Genomic DNA, 14,610 nt, shown 5'->3' with positions numbered 1-14,610 from the left:
TTTTTCCTGGGAACTTGGCCACATATAATGACACAATGCGAAGGTTTCCTAATTTTTTGATTTTTTTTGAATTTTTAAGCCCATTTCGAAATGCGGTCAAAACGGTGGGCTTGACCGTTCCTAGCTAGTGGTTGAATCTTGTTTTTTTGTGTTTCTTTGATTAAATAGATACTTATGTACCTATAAATGATTTTTGGAAAAAATAAAGAGCAAACTATGAGGCAGCTACAGTTCAAATTTGACCCGCTTCCTACTGAATCGGCGGGAATTTGTCTTTTTCACCAGAGGTGGATCAAGGCTTTTGACACCCAACCATTTGGTCAATTATACATGAAATATGACCTAATAATTTAGAAAATTGATTTGGTCCAATTTTGCAACAAATATATGGTAGGTCCTTCATAAAAAAAAGCTCACTTTGGGCACTCAAAAAATGGAAAATTATTATTTGTGCAAGGAACATGAAAGCCCCCCAAACCAACATTGTTTGTCATCCCAAGATACACACATGTGCACAATATTGACTCATTTTAACAAAGTATAAAAGGGTGCCATGTTAAATGTTTATCCGGAATAGGAGGTTAAAAAAACAATACTACATAAGCTTCATTCTATTTGGTGCAATCAGTCATGGCATGGATTGATGACATGGCAAACATCTGTCCATCCATACATCATCCATCCGTCCGTCGATCCATCCAACCAACCGCAGCAAACCCCCTCCTCTCTCTCTCTCTCTCTCTCTCTCTCTCTCTCTCTCTCGCTAACCCCACCCAACCCGTCGTGCCCTCCTCTCTCTCTCTCGAACTGAACCCTAGCGCTCCACCCCTCACTGCCTGCCGCCACCTCCGGCGACCTCAGGCGGGAATCGACGACCGGCGAGATCCGTGCGCGCGCAGCGAGATCCATCTCTCTCTCACACGAGAGGGAAAATCCCCACGACTCCTCCTCCTCCTCCTCTCTGGATCGATCCCCTCCAACCCACCTCTTCCCCCTCTCTGGATCGATCCCCTCCAACCCAGCCGCCGTCGCCGCAGACCTCCCCCAACCCCGGCCTCCTCCACAGCCGGCGACCCCTTCTCTTCCTCCCCCAACCCAGCCACCTCCAGCAGCAGATCCATGCAGGACAGATCTGAGCTCCACTACCTCCGTTGCTCCCTTTCCCCCGACCAGATCTTCCTCTTGCGTTCCGGCACCTCGCCGGCGTGGCTCCGGCGTTGCTCCGGCGACTCAGGTGAGTCCCTCCATTTGTCCTCGTCACATATCTCCCTCCCTCTCTTCCTCACCTCATCTTGTCTCCCTTGCAGATCCAACACGCCGTCGTTGCTCGAGCACCGGGACGCTATCGATGGGAAGTCTTCCTCCTCACCTCATCTTGTCTCCCTCACATGAGCGATGCAGCTTCACCGCTACCCTGACGCCATCAAGGTCAGACCCCCAATCATCTCCTCTCCTTTTCATTTTCTTCTTCCCCTTACCTTCCATTCCCCTCCCCGATGTGCAGGAGCAGCTGCACGCCTGCAAGGCTGCAACATCACCAACTCGACTTGGATGCAGGGAGAGGAGACGCCCAACCATGGGCAAGCTCTACGTCGGCATCTGCCTTTGTAGCTTGGCCTAGGGTTAGCTGAATGCTCAAGACATGGGTAGTTCTGGGAGATGGTGATTAGGGACTGTTTTACAACACATCATCCTCTGTTTTTACACGTAGTTGTAGAAGAAAATACTTTTACTTATTGCAAGTCACGACTGTCATGCGTATGTTATGAATTCAGAAACTATAACATGTTTTTTTTGCCATGGTGAAGGAGTAAACTGAACAATTAAGTTGCTAGTTCAGTATGTGAGTTGCATCATACTGTACATGAATGCTAGCTGAATATCAGTTCTGTATGTTACTTGGTGCATAAATTTTACTTATTTGCAAGTCGTAGCTGCCGTGCACCCGTTATGAATTCAGAAACTATAACATCAATTCGTCAGCAGCTTTTTCTCAGTGGAGTTGCTAATTTGGCGCTGGAAAGCTTGCTTTGCACATATCCCATTGTACATAATTAATACTGGATTAGTTACTTGCTTTTGTACACATGCCAGCGGGATGTTCTCTAGTTTCTCTAAATCCAGTGATTCAAAACTTCAATGTAGTCATTTTACAATGCACCATGGTTTCTTGTTTCTGTTGTGAAAGTAATGTCAATGGTGTTGCACAGTTTTGAATAAAAATGCAAATGGCTTGTGAATGTCAATGAACTTACAATGTCAGTCTCTTAGAGTTGTTTTTGCAACCTAATATTGTTGTAAAATCCTTTCCTTGAGCTGCGGTTGATGTGGTGGTCTGCTGTTGTGGATGATGCATGCAGGGGCTGCTGGAGAACACGGAGAAGGACAGGGTCCGGAGGCTGATAGGCTCAAGCCTCCCGTGGAGCCATGATTTTCCCAGTTGATGGATCTTTCCTGTGCACGCTGGCATCCAGGTCGGCAACGCGTGCTGGGAACTTTACTGCCTCGAGCACGGCATCCAGGTTCGTCATACCCCATCTCCCGCCTCTTGCCCCTTCTCATGTCGACTCGTATGCGGTTTCTCAGATGTGTTGATTGGTTGGAGAGGGTTTCCCGTCATGGATCTTCTCTGGTTTGGAATATTTAGGCTGTAATTGATGCGCGATTTGAGCTGTGATGGGATTACTCGATTACCTTTCCGTGTAGGTCTAGTTGTTTTCACGCGAGGATGCGGCAATTAGTGTTCGATCCGCGCGACCCTTCTGAATTGGTCAGGAACATGAACTGTTCGTAGTCCCTAATTTAAGCCTCCGACCTGTGATGTTTAGTCATTTCGTTTTGTATTTTAGATCTGATATGCAATCGGAGTCCTAGGATCGCATTTTTCAGGAGAAATGAATACACTTCTGCACTAGTTTAGTTGCCACTTTTGTGTGAAATCTCAGATCTACTTAGGCCATTATCATGCTTTCCACGGTCAGTTTTGATGTGTTCTGAAATTATGATCTGCATCCAACTAAACACCTCATTGTTCCCTGCTGTAGCCTGATGGCCAGACGAACGGTGACAAGACCATCCGGTGATTCGCTGCTTGCAAACAACAGCTAGTAAATCGGTCACCGTGGGGGCGGGGACATGAGATTCAGAGAAGAGATGCTGCTGCCTGCCTATACTAGTTCATATGTATCCACCCGCCTAGATCTACCATACTCACCTCGTTTCACTGTCCTACTAGTAGTTCCTAGGCCATTAGCTCCTGCTTGCTTTTTTTGCTGCACAATGCTTATTTTACTGCTAGTGTCCATTTAGCAGTTTTTTTACTATGTTTTGGCCTAGTTTTGTTCACATGTATAATAAGCATCCTGAATGCTCATTTAGCAGTGTATTAATAACACTGCTAGTTTTATTCACGTGTATTCAGATTAATACACTGTGTTATTAAACTGCACAATGCTCATCCTGTTGGCTACTTGTCGATGTTCTCCGCATAACTATAGGTTGCCATGTCTTTTCCACTTTCCTTTTCGCTTTCTGTAATGCTAACTTGACGGTAACCCTATAGTTTGTTGGCTGTTGCAACCCAGCAGCGGCGCTTCCATTTTAATGCATGTACTAGTGTGCTAAAACTTGCAAAAGACACAAATCTTGAGCTTTCTTTATCGGCTTGTTGCTGCTGCTCCTTGTGTACAATGATTGATGTTGCTCTAGTTAGTGTTGTAGAGGAAGAAAGAGGATGTATTTATATTACTTGCTTCTGCTGCTTATATATAGACATGTATGTATGTTTACTTCATTTCTTCCTTGTCTCTCCGATCCCCTCCTAATGAATTTGTTTGTTCGATTTGGATTAGCAGGCTCGTCCCTGGACCAGATGTTCAAGTACAGCCCCATCCACCACATCGACCTGGAGTCAGGTATGTACTCGTCTTATTGAACAAATCGGACAGATGCTTCATGGCCTAATGCTTGATGCTAAGCGTTAATACATGGATCTGTAGCGGTCCAGATGAAGAGCGTGATTTGATTTGTTTGGGTTTGAATTGATCGTGTGCGTGTGTGTGTGTGTCTACAGGGGAGCATGCTTAAGTTACTACTGTACTGTTCTTTTATGTCCTGCTACAGTTTGACACTATTAATTAGGCTTGCTGGACATGTCATGGTACAAGCCTTTGTCTTTTTTAGCATCAACAAATGTTTATCTACTGTAAAGTACTATTAATTAGGATACAGCAGTAACTATAACAGCAGTAACTGTTTGGAGAAATGACTCCAAACAGAGTTGCATAATTACCAATGATACATTTTTTTTCTAATTTTTGCATGAGAGCAAACTGGTGTAGCTAGCTGGACTATGCAGCCATGAATCAGGAAGTAACATATTCAGATTTGCTAATAGAAAAAATGTATTAAAAACTTTAAATTTGTCTGTTAGAGATAGCAGTATCGATTGTACCTGTTAAACAAGCATCAATTCTTCCTGGAATGTTTGTCTATCAGCTAGTATGATGGCATATTAACATCTTTCTCAGGGTGCTAGAGTCACATACTCTTGGGTTCCATGTTAAAACAAACTAATGGCTATATATCTTAGTAATATTAAACAAAGCTATATGGCTGTTGATGATATATCTTAGTAATTTTAGTTTTGGATGTGTCCAATGCAAACATTGTCAAGTTGATTCTAAAATGTCTCATGAACTTCATTATTCTGTTATTTATTGTTAAATATGTTGTTAGATCTACTTCTATTTTGTTCCTAAATATTTTGTTTTGTAACGTGCAGATGCTGGGCTTTCATGTTTCTTCGTGAGCATCAGTACAAAGAAGTCGGAGGAAGAATAGTTCTAGCTCATTTGAGCTAGTTCTAAGAGTAATGGAGTCCTTTATGCTGCTCCTATTTGTATGTGTGTTATATGATGTAGCAGAATCTGGCTCGTGTGATTGTACACTTGTGGAGCTTGTAATTATCTGATTGTAAACTTGATGCTGATCACATTTGTATGTGTGTTATATGATGTAGCACTTCGATGGTTGATAACATTTGAAGTATTTCATGTATTCTATGTGCCAATTTAATTACTAGGTATTTAAATTGAAGAATATTGCCTCGACGGCTAGGACCTAGTACTAGAACCTGACAATGGGGACCCACCTGACTAGTGAACCCACTCTAAAAAAAAAAGAAAAAATGAAATTGTTGAGACAAAAAGGCCCTGGCCCAAAAATAAAAAGGCTGCAACGTTGGGCTTGATCCATGAAGCTGACAAAAAATTCATAGGAAAAAATATATAAATGGGCTGAATTAATGGGCTTGGCCCATATAAACACCGAATTGGACCGGGCTGATTCTTGTGCCACATCAGCTTGCCACGCTGGATGCCTACGTGGTCTGGGGAGGCTACTAGTGACCAAAATTTTGGTCGAAGAACCAACGACCTTTTACAGAAGGTCGTTAATTTCAGTTTATGACTGCCAGCTTTTGACCTTCTGTTTTTGGTTAAAAAAATGTCGCAAATGAAAAACAGTGACCTTTCAGTGGCCAATAGTTAGGGTCACAAGTTGACATATGTCTTGTAGTGCTATGTAATTTTCTCCCATTTTTTGATTTCCTTTTCTGTTTCTATAGTGGGGGTCTAGGAAACGCGCTGCAGCTACGTTAGCTATAACGCCTCTTACGAACACACGCTACAGCTATGCCTTTCTTTTTTTTCGCTTTTTCATTTATTTTGCTTTACATTTTATTTTTTTCTTTCTCCTTTTTCTGTTTCTTTCATTTTCATTTACTTTTCTATTTGTTTTTCATTTTATTTTATTTCCATTAGCAGTAGCGCTCTTCTTAGGAAACGCGCTACTACTTATGCCCTAGCGGTAGCGCGCTTCCTCCAAGCCCGCTACTACTATGCGTAGCCTATCGTTCTACCAATGGGAATATTAGTAGTAGCGCTTTTACAGCTACACGCGCTACTGCTACGATTGTATCTGCAGGGCGGTTTTTTCTGCATTGCTACTGCTATCTAGCACTAGCGCCCTTTTTTGACCCGCGCTGTTGCTAAATTTCTATGTATAAGGTTTTCCCTAGTAGTGTTGCCTAGGCCCAGAAAATCTTGCTTGAAGCGACGATGACAGCGGGAGGCAATGTGGTGCTCAATACCACACAGCTGGCAGGCTTGCTGAGCGCCGCAACAGGGACAACACGCAACCGGCCGGTTGCCGCCGGTGGAAGGCGCCGCGCCCCGTGGAGCCGACTAAGGCGAGGCCGCCGTTTTACCACCAAGCGGCGACGGCTTCTGGGGTTTGCCACAAGTTGCGGCGTTGGCGGAGGCAAAACTCGGGGAGGCACGGCGTGCCTTGATGCGTTGTTCGCGGCCAAGAAGGCGCGCGTAGAGCTCACGGGGCGGAAGTGGAGCCTCGCGAGCATGGACATTCTTGATGAGATTATCATAGTCGTCATCAAGGCCGTTGAGTACATGGGTGGTGAAGTCTTCATCACCAAGCGGCTGACCGATCGAGGCCAACGTGTCGGCGAGACCAGTCATCTTGTTGAAGTAGTCCGTGATGCTGAGGCCGTCAAGCTTGGTCTCCCCCAACTCGATGCGTATAGAGTGAGCACGCGCATGAGACTGAGGCAAAACTGCTATGAAGCGCCGACCAAGCATCCCTAGACGTCGCGGCAAAGATGACCAGCGACAACACGCTCGGAGTGAGCGACGACTGGATGGCGGAGAGGATTGCCTGATCCTGGGCCACCCATACATGATAAGCCGGATGATACGGCGGAGGGCACGGGATGGAGCCATCGACGTACCCCTCTAGGTAGCGGTTGCGGAGAAGAGGAAGCACCTGAGCCCGCCATGACAGGTAATTGTCCGGCGTGAGCTTCACCGGAAGGAGGTGCGAGAAATAAAACGGCGATGGCGCCGCAGCACGATCCTGTGTCGGTGGCGCGTAGAGACCCATCGATGGATCCGTCTCCTGGGGCGGGCCGATCGCCAAAGGTGCGCCACAGCCGGTCATAGGACCAGCGTACGGCGACGCCGGGTCCCTTGGTGACGGAGGAGGCGCGGCCCCGTAGGGCAGTGAAGGCGGCGGCGCCCCGTAGGGTTGAGGGTGCGACGCCGCCGCGTAGGTCTGTGGGGGCAGCGCGCCGTAGAGAGGCGCCGGCTAGGCGGACGTGGCGGTGGTAGGGCACCATGGGTTGATGCAGGGGCGCTGTACCACGGGGGGCTATAGGCCGATGACGAGGCACCGTACGGGTGCGGGGCGACGTAGGTCGAGGCAGGGGCGGCGCCATACGCGGGCGGCGGACCCTGGTAGGGCGGCGGCGCAACTGCGGTGGTCGAGGAAGACGGGCCGCCGAAAGAGACCGGCGGCGGCAGATCGTCATGGCCACGCCCCGATCCGATCTGGGAGCCCGAAGGGATTCCACCGGGAGGCTGGTTGTGCCACCTGGCCGTAGCTAGAGGCCGGGAGGCAAGGAACGGCGACGGCAGAGGCCGGCGCAGGAGGCGGCCGCGGCGGCGGGGGCCAATGCGACGGAGGCGGCGGGTGCAGCGGAAGACATCATAACTCTAAACTGATACCATGTAAAACGTATGTTTTGAGAAACTGCTCGACGCCCTAAACAGGGTGTGGCTATCTCATTATATATATAGAGGTATCAAAAGATACAATACAATATGTATACGGGCTACGTATATACAGTCTAACAGCACCCTAGACGGCTTGTGCTTCAACACCCTCGACGACATGTGTGGCGGGACGACGGCATATATATGTGTCCAATGCTTGATTTCTTCAGCTATTTTTGTTTCTTTATTGGGCCGATTCCCGTGCGGGCACCATGGGCACCATCTAATTCCTTTTGGCCGGTAGTTGCTAGCACCTAATGTTGAATTTTTTCAACTCATTTCTTCCATATGTATGGTTTGAGAGAAGGAGTACAAGGTTAACCTTTTGAACTTTGCGAGTTATTTATCCAAAACCATCACACTTGAGGCTACGGTAACAACTTGGTACCAGATTCTAGCCTGGGCACAAAAAACCACCAGAATTGCGCCTAACCTGTAACACGGAGCACTGATTGTCTGATAAGCTCACACAAACAGCAAAACTGACAAGTTGGGCCCATTTGTCGGGCTGACGTGGCAAGGACTAAATGCAAAAAATAGATTAACCAATTGTGGTGGCAAATGAGCTAGCAGAGGAGGCATGGGCCCCACGTGTCATCCACCCATCTCCTTCTTCCTCCTCCCATCTCTCTCTCCCCCCGACACCACCTCCTGGGGCTCTGTCGTACGGGCGCACCGCCGGTGGCAGGGTGTTGGCCGCAGGCATGGAGCCCCGGAGCGGGACAGGGGAGGACTACCCGCAACAATAATCTCGACGGCGAGCTCCCTTTGGGCGCCGGCGACCTCGCGTCGTCGCCGCCATCCCCGGCGCATCCATGGGCATCCTTCTGTCCGGGCGCGAGAACCCCCGCTGGTGCTCGATGTAATGTCGCATAGAAAAAAAGGGATAAAGATGATCATGTAGTCACAGACAGGCGGGGTCCGCGTCTCATTTGCCACCTCAGCTGGTCAAAGCTTGTTTGGTGCTTGGTCTTTGCCACATCAGCTCTGACAGGCGGGCACTACCTGTCGGTTTTGTTGTTTTCACGACTAAATTCGAGTGTCAGTGTTCCACGTTACGCATTAGGCGCATTTTCGGTGGTTTTTTGTGCCCTGCCTTCAATGTGGTACCAAGTTGTTACCCTAACCCCAAGTGTGGTGGTTTTGGGTAAATGACTCGAACTTTACAGTATACAGTTTTTATAGAGTCCAACTGTTAATGGTTTACAAAATGAAAGAACAATGTAGAAATTCCCTATGATGCTTACTTGGTTACTTATTTCTCTTCTTTTCCACTGTATTCTGATCGAGAAGATACTCTTGAGCCTATGAGAAGAACATCAACTCTTTAATTGCTGCTATGAAAATAGCGACAACTAGCTTTACACGGAACATTATATTTCTAACAATCAAGCATGGTTCCTTTGATGCAACTTGGAGAAACTTGAATTGTATATGCTAATCAGATGATGCGGATATTCACGTGCAGCCGTATGGGGAGATGAATGCTATTGTCTCATGGAGAACAAGGAACTTTACATCGAGGTGGAAGTTATATTTGACCGGTTGATCAAGGCATGCCCACAACCTCATTCGTTATATGCACACATTGATAAGATTCCACTTCAACAAGCACACCATTTATAAGATACTTGTTGCCAACACCATTGCATATCAAAAGATTTCAGAGTAGAAAAACAAGGGCCATTTTAGCTGAAGATGATTGTTTCTGCGATGCCGCGGCAAGATGAAGCTACCACCACGGTGGTGTAGAGGTGAGTAAAATCTTAATTTAAATCTCTAGACTTTGTCACTTTGACTCTGTGTACTTGTATATTTGCAGGTGGTGCTTATTATTTTGTTACATCAAAGACAGAGTTTGCATTATTTATGTTTTTTATAGTAAAGATATTAAGGAGATGATAAGTAATAATATAATTATTATTTTTCATGTTACTCCAAGGTGAGAAGAGAAGCACGTGTCATTCCTGATTATTTTGTTGATCGTTTTTGTTTGGGTACGGTGTGGTAATATTTGTTCTCAGCCGTTGCTATTAATATATGATTACTCAATTGGTCTTATCGTAAAGTCTCTCAAATATATTAAAATTTCACAGTGAAAAATATAATTTTGAATTTGGAGCAATCTTGAGCGAGACAAAGAACAGCAAAATATATGATCATGTAATCATAGTTTGGATTTTGCATTGACATGTTTTTTAAGGGAGACGTGTGTTGCACATGCACACTAACTAGTACTCCAGAGTTAAACCGCCTGAAGAACCTCCTCTATGAGTATGCGGCGAAAGTGTGTTGCATTGTCATAGAACACAATAGGAATAAGCTGTATGTTTTTGTTTTTGAGAAATAGAAATAAGCTGTATTTGGGGGCCAGCAAAAAAAATGAAGAATGAGCTGTATGGCTGGAGGGTCGTTCTCAAGTGAACTGGGTTGGGCTGGGCCTTTCTTACCACCTTTCCTCAAGTCTCCATTCTCCGGCCCTATAACAAACTCCGGTAAAACCCTAGTCTTCGCAGCGACAAGCCGTCGTCGAATCCAGCAAACACTCCCAAAAAAAAAAAGCGTCGCCACTATGTCGTCGGCGTCCCTCGCCGCCGGGCTCCTCCGCCGCGACGCCTGTTCGTCGAGGTCTACGCCCTGTCCCAGCGCTGCGCCCCCTCCTCCGCCACGTTCCGCGCACCCGTTTCGCTGGCACGTTTCCGCGCCTCCGCCGCCGCCGCTTCCCCTCCTTCACGGATCACCAGCCGCCGCTTCTTGGCGTCACAGTCCTCGGTGGCCCCCTCCGAGATCTGCCCGGACGAGAACCTGAAGCGGCTCATCGGCAACGAGATCGACCGCGTCTTCCTGCCGGCGGAGGCCTCCGCGAAGGTTCTTGACTTCCCTAACACCGCCCCTGCATTTTCTTTTCGTTGCGACTCCATTTATCAGCTACTGAGCTTTGTTCTTTCTTGTGTGATTACTGGGACAAATGCCTTGATCCCGCATATTTGGAAAATATTAGGAACATAACCAAAATTAAGGTGATTATTTTGCTGGTTACAGCTCACAGTTGGAAGCCAAAGTTAGTAGGTTGCTGATCTTGTATGTAGGTGAGTATCGGTTTAAGGCAGCCTATTATGTGGTACAAACTAGTACTTGCAATCTCTGCTTTTGGCTATACAACATTAAAGAACTCATTAAACACTACAGTATTAAGGTGGTAGCGGTGCCGATGGTAAAAATCAAACTTGGCAGTACATTGCTAACAGGTTCACAAACTTGACTTTGGTAGCTTAGTTTTTGAGATGTTCAAGTTATTGATCTGCTGCATTATTAAAGAGTCAATTGGACATTAATAGAGAAAGTTTGTGAACATTTGAAATGTACATGTTCCTTGCAACAGGTTGAGTATTACGATAGTATTAATTGTTGTCCGAGATCCATAAACTCTAGTTATAAGCTATATATATCAGTGTGAAAAATCTTATAGCTGCGATCATGTAAAGATGGGTACAAGGCTATGACGTCCTATACTATACCTTGCTATTCTTATGCAAGAACCAGATTGTTTTGTCTTGTTACTTGGCAGAAACGCTTTAGTTTTGCTTCAAAAGAACCTTTTTCTGTAAATATTTCTCTGATATTTTAAAAAAATGACATGACTGTAATACTTGTTTTCATTTGTGTTTTTAACAGCTCATTGAACTACCAGAAGACTTCCCCTTTGAGATAATTGATAACCCTGGTGATCAAGCCATAGTTCTCAAAAGAGAGCTTGCAGGAGAGAGAGTCAAAGCAATTATCTACACAAATTTTGATACTGACGAAGATGTGAACAATGATGACTCTCATGCTGAGTATCATATTGACTCATTTAAGCCTGTGATTCAGATGGTTGTCACTGTTGAAAGACCAGAAGTTCCAGTCCTGGAATTTGTGTGCAACTTTAAAGATAAGGAACTGGCAATTGAAAATATGAGGATGCTGAATCGCAGCAGCGTTGATGCTAAGTATGCGAACGAGGGGCCACAGTTCTCGTAAGTTCAAGTTTTCTCATCTAGGTTGTATTGTTCCTCCAATTTCAATCATCATGATAAGCTCCAACCAGGGCTGCTGAATAATAATCAAATAAAATGGTAATACCTTGAATGATACTAACATGGATCCTTGGTCACAAGGTTAATATTTCTTTCTAGTATGTGTTTCTCCCCTTGCTGATTATTCACCCGTGTCTTCTGTTTACTGAAGTACATAGATTACTGCTGAAGCACATTGCATCTTACGGTTTTGTTCTGATGTTTAGTTGCTCACTGTTTCTACAGTGTTCTGAAGGAGAGCATTCGGAAGTCCCTGCACGGGTGTCTTGAGGTGAGGGGGATCAAGGACTCACTGCATGACTGGCTGCACGAGTATATGATGTGCAAGGATGAGAGGGAGTACGTGGTTTGGTTGAAGAAGATGAGAGACTTCCTCCAGAAATGATTGCCACAGCTATTCTGTTTCAATACAAAGAACATGTCTGGTGGTCTTGGTGAACGCCAAGCTGGATTTATATTTTGCTGGACCTGTTAGGTGTAGAAAGTTTCAGCATTTTATCTTGCTATCTAACCTGTGACCCATTGATGTATGATGAATTAACATGCTGTCAGCCATGAGTATAGTGCTATGGTCTAGAAGTACTAGTAAGTAAAATGTACGAGGCCAGTGTCGTGCTAGCTGGGAGGAAGATGCTGCCTGATTTGCGTCGCCATGTTCTATCGTATTTTGCTAATTTTCTTCTCTTCATTCGAGTGTGAAATGCATCAAATCTCCACTGTCAACTGTTTTATATCCCATTTTTTGCTGATCTGCTCAGTCGTACTGTTCTTGTAATTGTCCCATGTCCTTGAGATCATGATGGGTACATGCCAGCCATGAAAACATTCATATTGTTTTTTTTTTCCAATGCTGGGTACCAGCATCAACCAATAAGAAGCCTAAGGCTAGATCGACCAGTTATGGAAATACTAAACTTATCGCCAGTAGATGCACATTGTTAGGTGCTTTACCAGGGAAGTTTATTTCACTCTGTTCCCTCAGTTTCACAAGAGTTTGGGTTAGAGGATTCAGGGTAACAAGCACAACTGTGCTAGAGATCTTCGATGGTTATATTCTCAGGATCGCTGTCTCTTACACTCTTGTCTTCAGTTTACCCAGTAAGCGTATCAGGATTGGATGATACGATGGTTAAAAAAACACACCGCTTGCCTAAAGACCCCTGGTCGATTCTATGGCAGAAAGTGGATAATCGGTGATCATTCTTCCAGAGACAACTATCTGGTGGCTCACCTCCTTAATGGCAGAATACAAACCACTGTTTTGTCACTGGATTGTTGTGAAAGAAGACCATAAACATTACATTTCCAATGATGTTAAAGAGCCGACTCACCAAAACAAACTCTACACCAGCCATGTGTTTTGTGGACCCCAGCAGAGCTTCCTTATCCTTCCTCTTTCTTCCAGAATCCTCCATCGTCCTTTCGTCTCGATCACATCTCTTTTCTTCTCCTCTTGCTCTCTGACTCCACACAAACACGTGTCCTGCCTTCAGCCACGTCGTTTGCTGGAACAGCCGTCAGAATTGCTGGAACGGACTTTTGTTCTTAGTTCGACGGTAGCCATGGCGACCACCGGGTCACGATGTTTATTTGCTGCAACCACATAGCACAAAGCTGCAACCGCTATTGGTTTTTGCTATGATCAATGAAACTTTTTGCTACATCCATCCAAGGCGGAGCTACGACCCGCGACGATGGCGGTGACGTCTTTGCTGCAACAGCTTTTGGTTTTTGCTAAGACCAACAATTTTTTTTGCTACATCCATCCACGGCGGAGTTGCGACCCGCGACGGCGGCGGTGACGTTTCTGCTACAACTGACGAAATGTTTTGCAACATCCATTCATGGTTGACTGATGACGTTGTTTGCAGAAGCCTGTGCGGCAAGCTCGACGGCGAGGGCGACGAGCGGCGCACCGGGATGCTGCAACCATGAGAGTCGATGGCAAGGAGTTGCAACCGGACAGCCGGGGAAATTGCATCCGATTTTGATGACAAAGCTGCAACCGAAATCGACGAGTGGGGAAGGTTTCTTCAGCGAGAAACGGAGGGCGGTGCTGCAAGGCGGTGAGGTGTGAGTGGCCGGCGACCGTTGCCCTCGCCGGAGCTGCGCTGCGCACATGGACAGAGGCGCGTAGTTCAGAGATGGGGTGCGAGCGCTCGTGGCTATCTAACGGCCATCAGCACTCTAATCTAAAGGTTTAAAACGGACCGGCCGAATATTTCGGCCGGCGTGCCAGTGCCTAGCGGTTGCCTATATTTATCCTTGTATCTGAAATCAAACATGTTGTATTTTCTTGCCACACATCCTTCCTAACACACAATCTCTTTTCATGTTTCTTTTTTCCTTTTTTTTTCTTCTGGAAATCACAGTCTTTTTCTTGAGGCGCCTGTGTCGGATACTGTTTTGCCACATCCTAAGAACACGCTTTTATTAACACCAGCAGCGAGTCTTGCAACTCTTGTTTGGAAGGGCGCTTGAGGACCATGTGAATAGAGTTACGTTCCATAAGAATTTACTAGCAAAAGGGCCCCTGCCTTGTAACGGGAGAAATGAATACCACACGCTCTTAATTTTCAAAATATGGTTTATAATCTAAGTATTTGTAGCTACGGCCCAAACAAAGATGGTCTTTTCCTACAAAAGCATATGTTCAAAATTTCACATGACTTTTATTTAAACACGGCTTGCATGTAAATTTAATATGTACAAAGAAACGGGCAAGTGACCTTCAATTTCGTCTTCAATCCCGATTTTGCTGAGATGTGTGTCCATAATCCGGATCAGTACCGATATGAAAGAAAGACGTATAATGCACGGTTGATTAAGATTGCACCCTAAATAATATTTTTTTTAATGGTTAACAAGTAAATAATATCATATTCAGATTCTATATATTTTTCTAA

At 45.6% G+C, this 14,610-nt stretch overlaps 1 long non-coding RNA gene and 1 pseudogene across 2 annotated transcripts; both read left to right on the top strand.

Moving 5' to 3' along the window:
* Window positions 1-740: 740 nt before the first annotated feature.
* Window positions 741-5,058, top strand: LOC123182636 (uncharacterized). Of its 2 annotated transcripts, none has more exons than XR_006492271.1 (6): window positions 741-1,234; window positions 1,308-1,428; window positions 1,505-2,522; window positions 3,045-3,183; window positions 3,855-3,914; window positions 4,784-5,058. It is a non-coding gene; the product is annotated as an uncharacterized lncRNA (long non-coding RNA). The 2 variants fall into 2 exon arrangements; XR_006492272.1 differs by having other exon boundaries at window positions 3,852-3,914.
* A 5,142-nt stretch (window positions 5,059-10,200) lies between these two features.
* LOC123172943 (uncharacterized protein At2g39795, mitochondrial-like) lies at window positions 10,201-12,427 on the top strand (annotated as a pseudogene).
* The last annotated feature ends 2,183 nt before the right edge of the window (window positions 12,428-14,610 follow it).

Source organism: Triticum aestivum, chromosome 1D (assembly GCF_018294505.1).
Source record: "Triticum aestivum cultivar Chinese Spring chromosome 1D, IWGSC CS RefSeq v2.1, whole genome shotgun sequence".
In the NCBI taxonomy this organism is placed as follows: domain Eukaryota; kingdom Viridiplantae; phylum Streptophyta; class Magnoliopsida; order Poales; family Poaceae; genus Triticum; species Triticum aestivum.
This window is presented reverse-complemented; position numbering and strand designations above follow the sequence as displayed.